The sequence below is a fragment of the Lethenteron reissneri genome, chromosome 53, assembly GCF_015708825.2.
Source record: "Lethenteron reissneri isolate LAM-NWPU_2019-01 chromosome 53, ASM1570882v1, whole genome shotgun sequence".
Classification (NCBI taxonomy): Eukaryota; Metazoa; Chordata; class Hyperoartia; order Petromyzontiformes; family Petromyzontidae; genus Lethenteron; species Lethenteron reissneri.
The window spans coordinates 1,157,168-1,174,682 of NC_083831.1; positions in this window are offsets into that span (position 1 = coordinate 1,157,168).

A 17,515-nucleotide genomic window follows, 5' to 3' on the forward strand; every position below is an offset into this window, starting at 1 on the left:
GCCGGAAATCAACGCAGAACCTTAGGGACCCGTCGTGCTTTTTAACCAACACTATGGGTGCACCCCAAGGGCTGGTTGAGGGAGAAATGATGTCCGATTTCAACATGTCATCTACAGCCGATTTTACATGATCCTTTTCGGCGGGACTTAACCGAAAAGGATTCTGGCGGATAGGAGCGTTGTCACCGGTGTCAATATGGTGGCGTAGCAATTCGGTACATCCGATATCGTATTTATGTTTACTGAAGACGTCGGAAAATTCTCGCAATAAGGCGCGTAATTTAGCACGTTGTGCGTCGGACAGGTCAGGTGACTCAGCACACAACGCATCCAGCCAACCCTCGTCAGCGTCTGAGGCTAATCGCGTTTGAGAATCGGTGGCCACCTGGCCAACGATCGGCGTTTCCGCAGGTACCGGAACCGCATGTGCGAACACGGTACCTTGCGAAACCACTGCTGTCCGTGTCCCGACATTGAGGACCGCGATAAACGGGTCCCCATCCCCTTTAACAATAGTCTGGGCCGTTACCAGATCTGGCCCACACACCCCGGCTCTAGATGGTCCCAAAATAACGCCTCGGTCAGAGACCCCTTTATCGAACGGACGACGCAAGCGCAGGGGTACCAACATCTGTGCCCCCGGGGGTACACGCACCGTCCGAGCAACAAGCGCCTGTACCGTAGCACAGGCAACACGCAAGGCAGGGGTGGCAGGTAGGAACGTCATACGTCGGCCTGATGGAAGCTCGATGCATTGCTGGTCAATCAGAATTTTGATGGGCAATTTGGCCAAAAAGTCTGTCCCCAACAGGCACGGAATAGCCAGCGAGGAAGAGACGAACACCGGCCCAGATAGTTTAATGTCCCCTATCGAAATTTGCGCTCGAATTTGACCGATAATACCCAACGAGCCCCCATTTGCAGCGTAAAACGGTATATCGACAGGGAGCAACGGGCGACTCTGAACGTGCAGGATATTATAAATCAAATCCGAAATGATAGTTGCCGAAGCTCCCGTATCGACCAATAACCGTACCTCCACCCCGTCAATATGTCCCGCGACAACGGACGACCCCGCCGATGCAGCCACAACTCGGTGAGCCAACTCGGACCATTGGCCCGGTTGGAGCGCCCTCCCCGACATGCCGCGACCCGACGCACCAGCACCCAACCCCCGAGAATTGTGTGTCTGACCATGTGATAGGAAAGTGGGTGTGTGTGCAGGCCGAACATGTGGGGTGCCATGACTTGCCCGAGGATGTTGCGAAGGCTTGTGAGGAGGGCCGTCCGCAGCTCCAGGTCTCGCACCGCGCTGTCGAGGAGCCCGGCATCCGGACGCCACGTGGCCCCGGAGGCCACAATTATAGCAGACGACGAGCGTTCCAGAGGACTTGGGCTGGTCTCGGTGGCTTGGGACGTCCCGAGCTGGACGCTCGGCAGATCGCCATCCTGCAGAACGATCCGCAGCGAAGGCTCCCTCCATTCCGGAAGAGGTCGCCGCCACGGTGTGTCGTGCAGCTGCTTTGTTCGCCTTCCTCCGCTGGGAGATGAGATTGGCGTGAATGTGCCTTGCAGCCCGCAGTGATGACATATCCGCATCGTCCTGCGCTAAGATGGTGAAGTCCAGATCGTCAGCCAGCAGCAAAATTTTCTCGGCCACCATCGCATCGATCCCCTCTTCATCCATACGCGGGAAAGCGTCTTTCGCCAATGACAGCAGGGCCGTGCGATAAGCGAGTGGCGATTCCTTGTCACCCTTCTGCCGCTCATAGAAGAGCTGGCGACAGTCAGAGGGCGGCCCATAAACGGTGGCCAGCAGCTGCAGCGCCGACTGAATGGTGGAGCGTGCCGACTTGGGTGCAGCAGTGAGGGTGCCCAGGGCGTCGCCGTCCAATAACGCCGGGAGAGCACACAGCGCCTCGTTGTCCGACCAGCCTGCCATCTCTTGGTGGGCCAAGAACCGGCGCTGGAACCCCCCCCAATCGCCGTCGCTTGCAACAAATACCTGCAGGGCCGGCAGGCGTTGCTGGAATGCCGGCTCCGTCTCCGATCCTCTTGCAGCATCCGTAGCGCGTCCCCGTACAGTATGAGTAATGGCGGACTCTAATGGGTGTCGCGCCGTCAGTGACGTGTTGGTCGGGGCTTGGTCGGTGCTGGCGTCCGCTGGTGGTGACGTCGCAACCCCTGATAGGCCGCCACCGCGACCCGCCTCCGCCGATGACGTGGCGGCTGCTGGCTGGGCACCATCCCCCGCGTGACGAGCTGGGACTCCTCCCTCCGCCCCTACTGTCTGTGAGGCGGGAATTTCGAGTCGCCCCGCTGTTGTAAAGGCGGGAGTTTCTGGCGGGCGTTGTCCATCTTCCCGCCGCGTCGCTCCTCCCGGCCCCAGGCGAGTTATTTGTTCGAGCATAGCGGCCGCTGCATACAAGAGCTCCGCCAGCCGCGTGTGAGCCAACGCCAACTCGTCAGTCGACGTCCCGGCCCTCTCCGACGACCCCGCCGATGTCGGAGCCGGCAGCAGTTGTGCAGGTACGTCGGAGGCGATGTCTTGCACTGCCCCTCCCTCGTCGTCATCCTCTCCTGGGTCTTGGGCACGAGTCTTCCGTCTCGTATCCATGCTTGGACCACTTCTAACACCAGATGTTGTAAGTATCGGAGGAGACAATGTCGAAGTTGAGACACACTGTTTATTAACTCCGGGACAGATACAATAGTTGAAGGGGTATCGGCCCCTTCACCCGTACTATGGGAAACCCACCCTAGTACTAAGCCCTCTGTCCTGTCCCCCAGTCCTCCTCTACTGGGCTACGGGAGGCTGACTGATCTGGCCCTGGCAAGCACAGATCTCGGCACCAGCTAACCAGCCTTGCCCTGACAAGGGCAGCGGTCTGGAAGCTCCTGGGCCGCGCCACTGGCTTACCCGGCTCGGCCCTTATAAGGACGGCGAGACCGGGGAGTCCCAGGGCCTAATCTCCGAGTCTTGGATCTTCACTGGTCAGCTTCGTGTCGAACTGAACTCGAGCTCTTTGGGTTCCACCTTTTATAGGGATCGCCTCCGAGGGCTGGGGCGTGGGCAATAACTGATGCGGACGTCGGTGTGACCACCCGTGTATGTGAGTGCCGACAACCCTGTGTTTGTTGTCCGCCGTTTCTCCCGTAATAACCCCTACATATGTGTGAGCGTGTATGTATGTAAGGGCGTATGGGTGTTTGGGATCAGGAGCCGATGATGTGTGTGTGTGTTTGTATGTATGGGTGTACCTGTGGGTTTGTGGGTGTGTGGGTTTGGGTGTACGTGTATGTATGTGTAGTGACTGACTAGGAGATGATAAGACTTCAAGGCACTTCTTTATTAACGAGCACCATCGGGATTAACACATTTAATATTTAGTCCATCTGTTATCGGCGACGCTACTCAGCCAGGACAGTTGGAATGTAGTCTGACTAGCAGCACCCCGAGATGGCGGAGACGGAGACGACGACGATAAGAACGGCGACGGCAACGAGAAGAATGGCGACGACGGAGTTCAGCCGCACGACGGGGATTCCACTCCAACAACAGCCCCGAGGTCCCCCACAGGGGTGCCTCTTATACTGCCACGTGGCCTCGCTCTTCTCTGGCCATGCCCCCTTTCTGGAACCTACTAGCTGGTTCCTGGTGTGCCCCATCTGTGACCTGTCCTCTAGATCCTCCTCTCGTGTATGTCGTGGCCTGCTGACGTCAGGACTGCCGTACGCCACAGATCCCCTTTTCTGCCAGCAGCCAGTGCTATGCCACTACATCACCCCCCACCCTGTGAGAAGAAAAACAGCCGTCTAGGCTGACAACAATCACATACGGAGAGGGGGAAACTCATAAGAATGTGCTAATGCAATTTGGCTAATATGCAGGGTTAACGAACTTCAGAAGAGAAAAAGACTTTTGACTATGAACCCGAACCGCAAGAAAGTGAACAATTTCCGACGTCCGCTGGCGTGCCGTAGCCCAAGATCATCGGGAATGACCCCAGATCAACCAGTCGTCACAGCCCTGCTTGCGTCTGCGGCCACTGCCAGACAGCGTCAGAACTCAATTGAATGACAGGAAGGGAGCGGTTCATCGGAACGAAGCACTCTATGAACAGGTCCTCGCTACTGGACCTCTTCCAGGATGGGAATTGGCGTGCGGGGGTTCCCTGGGACACTATACAAACGGCCTAACGGATGTGACCCCTCACGGGGAGAAGAAGATGGCAACCGGTCCCTCACACCCGGTCCGTCCTTCGGAGGCGCTGCCGGTGGGTCTGCAGGCATCAGGCGCTGGGATCCTGTGGGCGATGCAACAGAATCCTTCTGAAGCGCAACTTCCGGGCTCACCCGCCCTGGCTCGTCGGATTTGTCAGATATCCGGCACTCAGGAGATGGAGATGAACCGTCAGGATAGGGTGGAATATAGGGTTTCAACCTTGACGGGTGCACAAACCAGCGATGGTGACCGACCTGTATACGCACGCACTGCAGCCTCTTGACCTCAATCAGCTCAACAGGGTCCTGCCATGGCTGGTGCAATGTTGGGGACGTCCCCAGGGTCACCTGGAGACAAAGCAACCACGCTTTGTCCTACGAATATTTCATTCGTGGCATGTCGTTTAGCTGAATTCCCTTGAGACGCCTCCCGCGCCTCCATCAGCCACCTAATCGTGACCTGCATGGGCATGGGCATAACGGCTATCTTTTTGCCCAGGTCTATGCCCAAATGAGCCTTGATGGGGGGTCACTTTCCCTCCTATACATGCATACATGAGGTACAACGGGGAAAATCCTGTTGAGGCATGAGGGGGCACCCGATATGCAGCCCGGACAACGGGAATGTGTACGTCCCAGTCCAATTGTGCCTCATTAACTTGTTGCCACAACATGGGCGTAAGGGTCCTGAGCAAGCGCTCCACCATCCCGTCCATCTGCGGATGGTGGGGCGATGTCCGGATTTATTTTGTTCCCAGGGAATCACACACCTCTCTAAACAATTTTTAACAAAAATTTCGCCCCTCGTCCGTAAGAAGTTCTTCCGGAGCCCCTTTGTCCAGAACATACCCGTGCAGAAATGCGTCCACAATGGATGTGGCCAACTGGTCTGGCAGAGGCCACGCCACCGGCCACCGGGACTCCACCTCGACAAGGAGGAATTTGTTACCCCTCTGAGTGGCGGGAAACAGCCCGAGATTGTCCAGAGCGACTAGCTCGTTGATACAAGACACCGTGATGGATTGTAACGGCGGCTGGAGCTGCCTCAGCTTGCGGCGTGCACAGTCAGTACACCCTCTCACCATGTGGTAAATAAGTCACGTGTTTGTGTCAGCAAGATTTTACAAACTCCGAGGTGCATTAATTTACTGTGGACAGTCAGAGTGAGTTTACCCCGCAGAGCAGCCGGCACCACCATGCAACGACGTTGCAGCTCCTAATCCCAATCATCACAAGTCCTTCATGGAGGACTACAAGGGACATTCCTGCTGGCACACTTTACTGCCTCTCGCCCCAACGCGACGCCGCAACTTTAACAAGGAAGCGTCCTCAATTGTGCTGTTACTATGAGCAGTTGTCACGGGGAGAAGAAGATGGCAACCGGTCCCTCACACCCGGTCCGTCCTTCGGAGGCGCTGCCGGTGGGTCTGCAGGCATCAGGCGCTGGGATCCTGTGGACTATACAACGGAATTTTTCTGAAGCACAGCAACTTCTGGGCTCACCTGCCCTGGCTCGTCGGATTTGTCAGACATCCAACACTCAGGAGGTGGAGATGAACCGTCAGCATAGGGTGGAATATAGGGTTTCAAGCACGATCCAGTGCTGTTCCCGCATCCCCTGGCAATGTGGCCCGGATGGCCGCACTTGAAGCAGGTGATCGTGGACCTCCATGCTGGAAGGGGGCCCCTCTCTCGCCGTTTCTGCTCTGGTTGTCGCCCCTCAACTTTCCTCCCTCGTGGACCTTGGATAAACGAAGCACAGGCCCGCTCCGGCTCCCATGGCGTGGGCGTCTCCACGTCCTCCGGGACCCCCGCGCAGGCAGCCATCCCGGGCCACCGTTGCAAGTTGACATGCGCTTGGATGCAGCGGGCCACCTATAGGGAGGACAGGTCGTCCTCCTCCGTGACTGGAAGAGAGACGCCCAACTTCTGGGCCAGCGACAGCAGTCTCTCCAGCACCAGGGGATCCAGCGCGGTCTGTTACATGTGCGGGGATGCTGCGTGGCCCAAGGCCAGCAGCGCGCTGTGGAAGGCGAGAGGCATCTCGGCCTCCCCTCGCCTCTGCAGCACGAACCTTCAGAGCCCATTGGATGGTGGGTCAAAAATGGCGGCCATCTGAGTGCATGCCCAAGGTAGAGTTGCCAGGTCAGCCTCGGGGATGCCCTCAAATGCCGCCCGGAAGTTGTCATCCAGCGCCGTGGGCAGAGCCCGCAGAGCCTCCACGTCGGACCACCCAACCATTGTGCAAGCCGCTTTGAAGTGGTGTTGAAAAGCTGTCCAGTCGCCGCCCGCTGCCACGACATTGCGGACTGGAGGCAGGCGCTTCTGTTGAGACAGCACCCCCACAGAAGCCGCCGATGGCGACTCAAATTTGGCGCTAAGAATTTCCCGCTTGGACGACAAAATGGAAGCCACTTGCTGCACCGCGCTTGTGGCAGAGGTCGCAACCGGGTACCCGATACCCGTACCCTACCCGATACCTGGCTACCCGTACCCGGCCGGGTACAGGTACGGGTAGCCGTTTGCGACCCTGGTGCAGCCGGGTACGGGTACGGGTAAGGAATCAAAACCCATTTGTGACCTCTGGCTTGTGGCGAGCAAAATAACGGCCACTTGTGCGGGTACGAAACTCCGCCATTTTCCGCACTGGCGCGGTGGCGGAAGGTGAGAACATCTAGCTGCTGTCCTGGTGCTGCAGCATCTCCGGCAGGCGCCGTGGACCCGAGCTGTATGACCAGCTGCAGTGCGACGGAGAGCAGGTTTGCGAGGCGCCCGGTGAGGATGTATGTATGGGCGTCTGCGTGTGTGGAATGATGAGTTGGAGAAGTGTGTGTATGTATGTATGGGTGTACCTGTGGGTGCGTGTGTATGTGTGTATTGGTGTACGTGTGGGTATGTATGGGCGTGTGGGTGTGGAATGATGAGTTGGGGATGTGTGTGTATGTGTATGGGTATACCTGTGTGTGTAAGTGTGTGTGTGGACTTGCTGATGACTGGTACCAGCAGTGTCAAGATCGGCCTCTGTTGGGGAGGTTTGTGAAGGACGCTACTGGGCAGTTGGAGGCAGTCGCCCTCCAACAACAATGAAGGTCAGAGGAGCGACGCTCACAACAACGAGCGGAGTGCCGAGTGGTTAAAGCACAGCAAGTTGGCACAGTAGGGGTCACAGGTGGTGCATCGGCCAGTCACCTCACTCAGTCGACTCGTTGCACCTGCTGGGTCTGCCCCGTGACCTCCTCCCAGCGGGCGTTCGACGCTTCACATGGCTTCAAGGTGCACATGGCCTGGCACAAGCGTCGTGGTGACGTCACCGCCACTTAGTGGCGAATGGCGGTTGTTGTTGTTGTTTTCGTGGGTGTGTGGAATAATGAGTTGGAGGTGTTTGTGTATGTATGAGTGTACCTGTGGGTGTGTGGGTATGTGTATGTGTGTATGGGTGTACGTGTGTGTATGTATGGGCGTGTGGGTGTGTGGAATGATGATTTGGGGATGTGTGTGGGACCATCCCGATTGCGAGGGGCCGGGCTCTCAGAAGGTCACGATTCGCCTGTCACAATTCATCACCAAAATACCACTCCTGCCAACTACCCCCACACCCGCCCCCCTCCCCAAGCGGGGGGGGGGGGGGGGGGCACGGAATCAATCAGCGGTGGGAGCGGGGGTGGGTTGAGTGGCGGGTGAGTGAGGTGATAGAAGCCATCATCATACACAGACACACGCATTCATGAAGATGGTGGTGGTGGTGGCTGTGATGATGATGATGAAGGTGGTGGCAGTGGTGGCTATGAAGATGATGGTGGTGATTGTGATGACGATGATGATGGTGGTTGTGATGATCATGGTGGTGGTGGTGATCATGATGGTGGTGGTTGTGATGATGTCATGGTGGTGGCTGCGATGATGGTGGTGGTGGCGGTGATAATGATGAAGGTGGTGGCAGTGGTGGCTATGATGATGATGGTGGTGGTGATTGTGATGACGATGATGGTGGTGGTTGTGATGATGATGTCATGGTGGTGGTTGTGATGTTGATGGTGGTTTTGATGATCATGGTGATGATGGTGGTTGTCATGACGATGATGATGGTGGTTGTGATAATCATGGTGGTGGTGATCATGGTGGTGGTGGTGATCATGGTGGTGGTGGTTGTGATGATGATGTCATGGTGGTGGATGTGGTGGTGATGATGATGATGTTGGTTGTGGTTTTCATGATGATGGTGGTTGTGATAATTGTGGTGCTGGTAGTTTGAATAATGATAGCGGTGGTGGCTGTGATGAAGATGGTGGTAGTTGTGATGATAGTGGTGGTGATGGTTGTGGTGGTGATGGTTGTGGTGGTGGCGGTGTTGGTGGTGGTGTTGGTGGTGGTGGCGGTGTTGGTGGTGGTGGTGTTGGTGTTGGTGGTGGTGTTGGTGGTGATGTTGGTGGTGGTGGCGGTGTTGGTGGTGTTGGTGGTGGTGTTGGTGGTGGTGGCGGTGTTGGTGGTGGTGGTGGCGGTGTTGGTGGTGGTGGTGGTAGTGTTGGTGGTGGTGTTGATGGTGGTGGTGTTGTTGGTGGTGGCGGTGTTGGTGGTGGTGGCGGTGTTGGTAGTGGTGGTGTTGGTGGTGGTGGTGGTGGCAGTGTTGGTGGTGGTGGTGATGGTGGTGGTGTTGGTGGTGGTGGTGGTGGTGGCGGAGGATCTTCAGTCGGTGTCGCGTTTCTACCGTTGTCTACTCGCCTGTCATGATCAATACCGGGGTCACACCTCTTCCACCATCACTCCCGTCGCGAGATTCAATATCCGCTGTGTGACTCGGAGCGATGGGGAGAGGCGCTTCCCACCGTCTCAACGGACTGGACCCTCATCCATCCACCCACTCACCCACCCACCCATAAACCCACTCACCTACCCACCACCCACTCACCCACCCACCCATCCACCCACTCACCCACCCATACACCCACTCACCTACCCACCCACCCACTCACCCACCCACCCATCCACCCATCCATCCACCCACAAATCCATCCACCCACCCACCGACCAACCACCAATCTATCCACCCATCCCTCAATGCACAACGCGGCCCTCTTCACCATTGGCGAGCCACGCGGGGTCACTCCACAGGGGTCACTCTCCGCCCGCCGAGGTCACTGCCGCGCCCCGGGCACCTCCGTCTGCAGGGGGCAGCCTCCGTCTAGCGCGTGGCAGCAGCAGCAGAAGCCAGGGGACCTCCCTCCTCCCGACCATCTCCTCCATCCCCTCCCCTCCCTCCCCTCCCCTCCCCTCCATCCCCTCCATCCCCTCCATCCCCTCCCTCCCCTCCCTCCCCTCCATCCCCTCTCTCCCCTCCCCTCCATCCCCTCCATCCCCTCCCTCCCCTCCATCCCCTCCCTCCCCTCCCCTCCATCCCCTCCCTCCCTCCCCTCCCTCTACGGCCCCCACGGGCCTCTCTCTGTGTGTGTGTAGAGTTTTGTCTTCTCGCCCCCTGCTCTGCGTGGGGTTTCCTCCGGGATCGTAGCCCAGCGCTCAAACCACGGCGCCACCGCTCCCCTAGTCAGAGACACAAATACACTCAACCCGCTCACCAACCAATAAACAATACAGGGATTCCTCTACTTACGAACGAGTTACGTTCCAACTTTACTCCTGTCGATTCCAAACATGTTGTACGACATGTCACTTAAACACGGGGGAATGGCTTTTAAAGTTGTGTAATCTCATGCAGATGTCACTGGTTCTTCATGTCCTGCAGATGTAGATGCCACTGGTTCTTCACTTTCTGCAGATGTAGATGCCACTGGTTCTTCATGTTCTACAGATGTAGATGCCACTGGTTCTTCACGTTTTGTAGATGTAGATGCCACTGGTTCTTCATGTCCTATAGATGTAGATGCCACTGGTTCTTCATGTTCTGCAGATGTAGATGCCACTGGTTCTTCATGTTCTGCAGATGTAGATGCCACTGGTTCTTTACGTTCTGTAGATGTAGATGCCACTAGTTCTTCACGTTCTTTAGATGTAGATGCCACTGGTTCTTCACGTTCTGTAGATGTAGATGCCACTGGTTCTTCACGTTCTGTAGATGTAGATGCCACTGGTTCTTCATGTCCTGCAGATGTAGATGCCACTGGTTCTTCACTTTCTGCAGATGTAGATGCCACTGGTTCTTCATGTTCTACAGATGTAGATGCCACTGGTTCTTCACGTTATGTAGATGTAGATGCCACTGGTTCTTCATGTCCTATAGATGTAGATGCCACTGGTTCTTCATGTTCTGCAGATGTAGATGCCACTGGCTCTTCATGTTCTGCAGATGTAGATGCCACTGGTTCTTTACGTTCTGTAGATGTAGATGCCACTAGTTCTTCACGTTCTGTAGATGTAGATGCCACTGGTTCTTCACGTTATGTAGATGTAGATGCCACTGGTTCTTCACGTTCTGTAGATGTAGATGCCACTGGTTCTTCACGTTCTATAGATGTAGATGCCACTGGTTCTTCACGTTTTGTAGATGTAGATGCCACTGGTTCTTCATGTCCTATAGATGTAGATGCCACTGGTTCTTCATGTTCTGCAGATGTAGATGCCACTGGTTCTTCATGTTCTGCAGATGTAGATGCCACTGGTTCTTTACGTTCTGTAGATGTAGATGCCACTAGTTCTTCACGTTCTTTAGATGTAGATGCCACTGGTTCTTCACGTTCTGTAGATGTAGATGCCACTGGTTCTTCACGTTCTGTAGATGTAGATGCCACTGGTTCTTCATGTCCTGCAGATGTAGATGCCACTGGTTCTTCACTTTCTGCAGATGTAGATGCCACTGGTTCTTCATGTTCTACAGATGTAGATGCCACTGGTTCTTCACGTTATGTAGATGTAGATGCCACTGGTTCTTCATGTCCTATAGATGTAGATGCCACTGGTTCTTCATGTTCTGCAGATGTAGATGCCACTGGCTCTTCATGTTCTGCAGATGTAGATGCCACTGGTTCTTTACGTTCTGTAGATGTAGATGCCACTAGTTCTTCACGTTCTGTAGATGTAGATGCCACTGGTTCTTCACGTTCTGTAGATGTAGATGCCACTGGTTCTTCACGTTCTGTAGATGTAGATGCCACTGGTTCTTCACGTTCTATAGATGTAGATGCCACTGGTTCTTCACGTTCTGTAGATGTAGATGCCACTGGTTCTTCACGTTCTGCAGATGTAGATGCCACTGGTTCTTCACGTTCTATAGATGTAGATGCCACTGGTTCTTCACGTTCTGTAGATGTAGAGGTCACTGGTTCTTCACGTTCTGTAGATGTCGATGCCACTGGTTCTTCACGTTCTGCAGATGCAGATGCCACTGGTTCTTCACGTTCTACAGATGTAGATGTCACTGGTTCTTCACGTTCTGCAGATGTAGACGCCACTGGTTCTTCACCTGTCATACTCCAATGAAAATAGCTGTTACGAAAAGTAAAAAAAAATAATCTAAATAAAATAAATATTAAGATTTTCCCACTGATCTGTGTTGTAAATGTCATTTCTGTACGATTCCAATCATTTTTATAGTCAAAACCACCAAATTTGAAGGAGCTTCGCTGCAAATACAGGAAGAGACGAGAGGTGAGGCAGCGACGAGCTCAGCCTCCCCTCTGATTGTGCAACCCCTCAGCAACTGTACGGAGCGCGGGCAATAAGCCTGTTACTATCTCAGTATGTCACCAATGTAATGTTTGTAGACCCCTTCATTTCATGTCCTCGCCTTCCATACTCCAGGTAGCTTAATTCACGTGTGTGTATACGTATATTTAGGCTCGCTGGTCTCGTCATGAAACTGCAATGAAAAGGCACCAGGGGAGGCAGCTATCACATCTGCCTCACTGACGGGGACGTGTCTAACACGCCCCCCTCAGTGAGGACACGCCCCCCTCAGTGTGTGAATCTGGCTCTGACACGAGCCAGTGCCTCCCCAGCCATTGACCTCACCGCACGCCACTGATGCCACCACCGCCATCTGTTGAGCGGCGGTTGAACTTACGACTCTCGGCCTGGGCAGGCAACTGGACATACGGACAGGGTTTGTTCGTATCTCTGAAAGTTCGTAAGTGGACTGTTCGTAAGTAGAGGAGTATCTTTACTATGCCAACAGAAAGTTATACAGAGACCGGGGCGAAAAAATATTTTCTCCCCGGGTCTCTTATAACTGAAATACTTGCCAGCCAACCAACCACCAAAATAATCCACAACATCAGAAATATAAAAAAAAAAAATCATTTTTTTTTCGAAGGCTCCCTGAGGCTTTGATGATGGAGACCAACAACAACAACAACAAAATATCCGGTGGTCTAATTTGGGAGCGAGATGCGGAGAGCGAGAGGCAGAGAGACAGAGAGAGCGAAAGCGAGAGGCAGAGAGATCGAGTGTGGGATCGCCTCGACCAACGCGCAGCCAGACGGCAGTTATTTATTTATTAATAACGTTACTAATGGGCTGTTTGCGTGGAGAGTTATTTATTTATTTAGCTATCACCCCCCCCCACCACCACCACCCCCTGGGGGTGCTGTTGCAAGTCCGGTGCTAAGTGGACTCGGGGTTTTATGGCCGCTGCTTCTCTTCCTGCCTCCCTTGCAGGGACCCCCACCCAGCCCGCCCTTTGCTTTCCAATGCAACGTGCCACGGTCGTTGAGACGCACACAGAGACACATAGATAGAGAGACACAGAGATAGAGAGACACAGAGACACAGAGACGGAGAGACAGAGACAGAGACACAGAGACAGAGATAGAGAGACACAGAGACAGAGATAGAGACACAGAGACACAGAGACACACCAACACACAGACACAGAGACACAGAGACACAGAGACACTGACACAGAGACACTGACACAGAGACACAGAGACACAGAGACACTGACACAGAGACACAGAGACACTGACACAAAGACACAGAGACACAGAGACACTGACACAGAGACACAGAGACACTGACACACAGACACAGAGACACCGACACAGACACACAGACACACACCAACACAGAGACACAGAGACACTGACACAGACACTGACACAGAGACACAGAGACACTGACACAAAGACACAGAGACACACAGACACAGAGACACTGACACAGAGACACAGAGACACACCAACACACAGACACAGAGACACCGACACAGACACACAGACACACACCAACACAGAGACACAGAGACACTGACACAGAGATACTGACACAGAGACACAGAGACACTGACACAAAGACACAGAGACACACAGACACAGAGACACTGACACAGAGACACAGAGACACACCGACACACAGACACAGAGACACACAGACACAGAGACACACCAACACAGAGACACACCGACACACAGACACAGAAACACAGAGACACTGACACAGAGACACTGACACAGAGACACAGAGACACAGAGACACTGACACAGATACACAGAGACACAGAGACACTGACACAGAGACACAGAGACACAGAGACACTGACACACAGACACAGAGACACTGACACACAGACACAGAGACACACCAACACACAGACACAGAGACACAGAGACACTGACACAGAGACACTGACACAGAGACACAGAGACACTGACACAGAGACACAGAGACACTTACACAGAGACACTGACACACAGACGCAGAGACACTGACACAGAGACACTGACACAGAGACACAGAGACACTGACACACAGACACAGAGACACTGACACAGAGACACACCAACACACTGACACAGAGACACAGAGACACAGAGACACAGAGATACACCAACACACTGACACAGAGACACAGAGACACTGACACAGAGACACAGACACAGAGACACTGACACAGAGACACAGACACAGAGACACTGACACAGAGACCCAGAGACACACAGACCCAGAGACACTGACACAGAGACATAGAGACACTGACACAGAGACACAGAGACACAGAGACACACCAACACACCGACACAGACACAAAGACACAGACACAGAGACACAGAGACCCAGAGACACAGAGACACACCAACACACTGACACAGAGACACAGAGACACTGACACAGAGACACAGACACAGAGACACTGACACAGAGACATAGAGACACTGACACAGAGACACAGAGACACAGAGACCCAGAGACACTGACACAGAGACACAGAGACACTGACACAGAGACACAGACACACAGACACAGATACACAGAGACACACCAACACACCGACACAGACACAGAGACACAGACACAGAGACACACCAACACAGAGACACACCAACACACCGACACACCGACACAGACACACAGACACACACCAACACAGAGACACAGAGACACTGACACAGAGACACTGACACAGAGACACAGAGACACTGACACAAAGACACAGAGACACACAGACACAGAGACACTGACACAGAGACACAGAGACACACCAACACACAGACACAGAGACACAGACACAGAGACACACCAACACAGAGACACACCAACACACCGACACACCGACACAGACACACAGACACACACCAACACAGAGACACAGAGACACTGACACAGAGACACTGACACAGAGGCACAGAGACACTGACACAAAGACACAGAGACACACAGACACAGAGACACTGACACAGAGACACAGAGACACACCAACACACAGACACAGAGACACACAGACACAGAGACACACCAACACAGAGACACACCGACACACAGACACAGAAACACAGAGACACTGACACAGAGACACTGACACAGAGACACAGAGACACAGAGACACAGAGACACTAACACAGATACACAGAGACACAGAGACACTGACACAGAGACACAGAGACACAGAGACACTGACACACAGACACAGAGACACTGACACACAGACACAGAGACACACCAACACACAGACACAGAGACACAGAGACACTGACACAGAGGCACTGACACAGAGACACAGAGACACTGACACAGAGACACAGAGACACTTACACAGAGACACTGACACACAGACGCAGAGACACTGACACAAAGACACTGACACAGAGACACAGAGACACTGACACACAGACACAGAGACACTGACACACAGACACATAGACACACCAACACACAGACACAGAGACACAGAGACACTGACACAGAGACACTGACACAGAGACACAGAGACACTGACACAGAGACACAGAGACACTTACACAGAGACACTGACACACAGACGCAGAGACACTGACACAGAGACACTGACACAGAGACACAGAGACACTGACACACAGACACAGAGACACTGACACAGAGACACACCAACACACTGACACAGAGACACAGAGACACAGAGATACACCAACACACTGACACAGAGACACAGAGACACTGACACAGAGACACAGACACAGAGACACTGACACAGAGACACAGACACAGAGACACTGATACAGAGACCCAGAGACACACAGACCCAGAGACACTGACACAGAGACATAGAGACACTGACACAGAGACACAGAGACACAGAGACACACCAACACACCGACACAGACACAAAGACACAGACACAGAGACACAGAGACCCAGAGACACAGAGACACACCAACACACTGACACAGAGACACAGAGACACTGACACAGAGACACAGACACAGAGACACTGACACAGAGACATAGAGACACTGACACAGAGACACAGAGACACAGAGACCCAGAGACACTGACACAGAGACACAGAGACACTGACACAGAGACACAGACACACAGACACAGATACACAGAGACACACCAACACACCGACACAGACACAGAGACACAGACACAGAGACACACCTACACAGAGACACACCAACACACCGACACACCGACACAGACACACAGACACACACCAACACAGAGACACAGAGACACTGACACAGAGACACTGACACAGAGACACAGAGACACTGACACAAAGACACAGAGACACACAGACACAGAGACACTGACACAGAGACAGAGAGACACATAGACACACCAACACACAGACACAGAGACACACAGACACAGAGACACACCAACACAGAGACACACCGACACACAGACACAGAAACACAGAGACGACACAGAGACACAGAGACACAGAGACACAGAGACACTGACACAGATACACAGAGACACAGAGACACTGACACAGAGACACAGAGACACAGAGACACTGACACACAGACACAGAGACACTGACACACAGACACATAGACACACCAACACACAGACACAGAGACACAGAGACACTGACACAGAGACACTGACACAGAGACACAGAGACACTGACACAGAGACACAGAGACACTTACACAGAGACACTGACACACAGACGCAGAGACACTGACACAGAGACACTGACACAGAGACACAGAGACACTGACACACAGACACAGAGACACTGACACAGAGACACACCAACACACTGACACAGAGACACAGAGACACAGAGACACAGAGATACACCAACACACTGACACAGAGACACAGAGACACTGACACAGAGACACAGACACAGAGACACTGACACAGAGACACAGACACAGAGACACTGACACAGAGACCCAGAGACACACAGACCCAGAGACACTGACACAGAGACATAGACACACTGACACAGAGACACAGAGACACAGAGACACACCAACACACCGACACAGACACAAAGACACAGACACAGAGACACAGAGACACAGAGACACACCAACACACTGACACAGAGACACTGACACAGAGACACAGACACAGAGACACTGACACAGAGACATAGAGACACTGACACAGAGACACAGAGACACAGAGACCCAGAGACACTGACACAGAGACACTGACACAGAGACACAGACACACAGACACAGATACACAGAGACACACCAACACACCGACACAGACACAGAGACACAGACACAGAGACACACCAACACAGAGACACACCAACACACCGACACACCGACACAGACACAGAGACACACAGACACAGAGACACTGACACAGAGACACAGAGACACTGACACAGAGACACAAAGACACACCAACACAGAGACACAGAGACACACCAACACAGAGACACACCAACACAGAGACACTGACACAGAGACACATAGACACCAACACACTGACACAGAGACACACCAACACAGAGACACACAGACACAGAGACACTGACACAGAGACACAGAGACACACAGATCCAGAGACACTGACACAGAGGCACAGAGACACAGAGACCCAGAGACACTGACACAGAGACATAGAGACACTGACACAGAGACACAGAGACACTGACACAGAGACACAG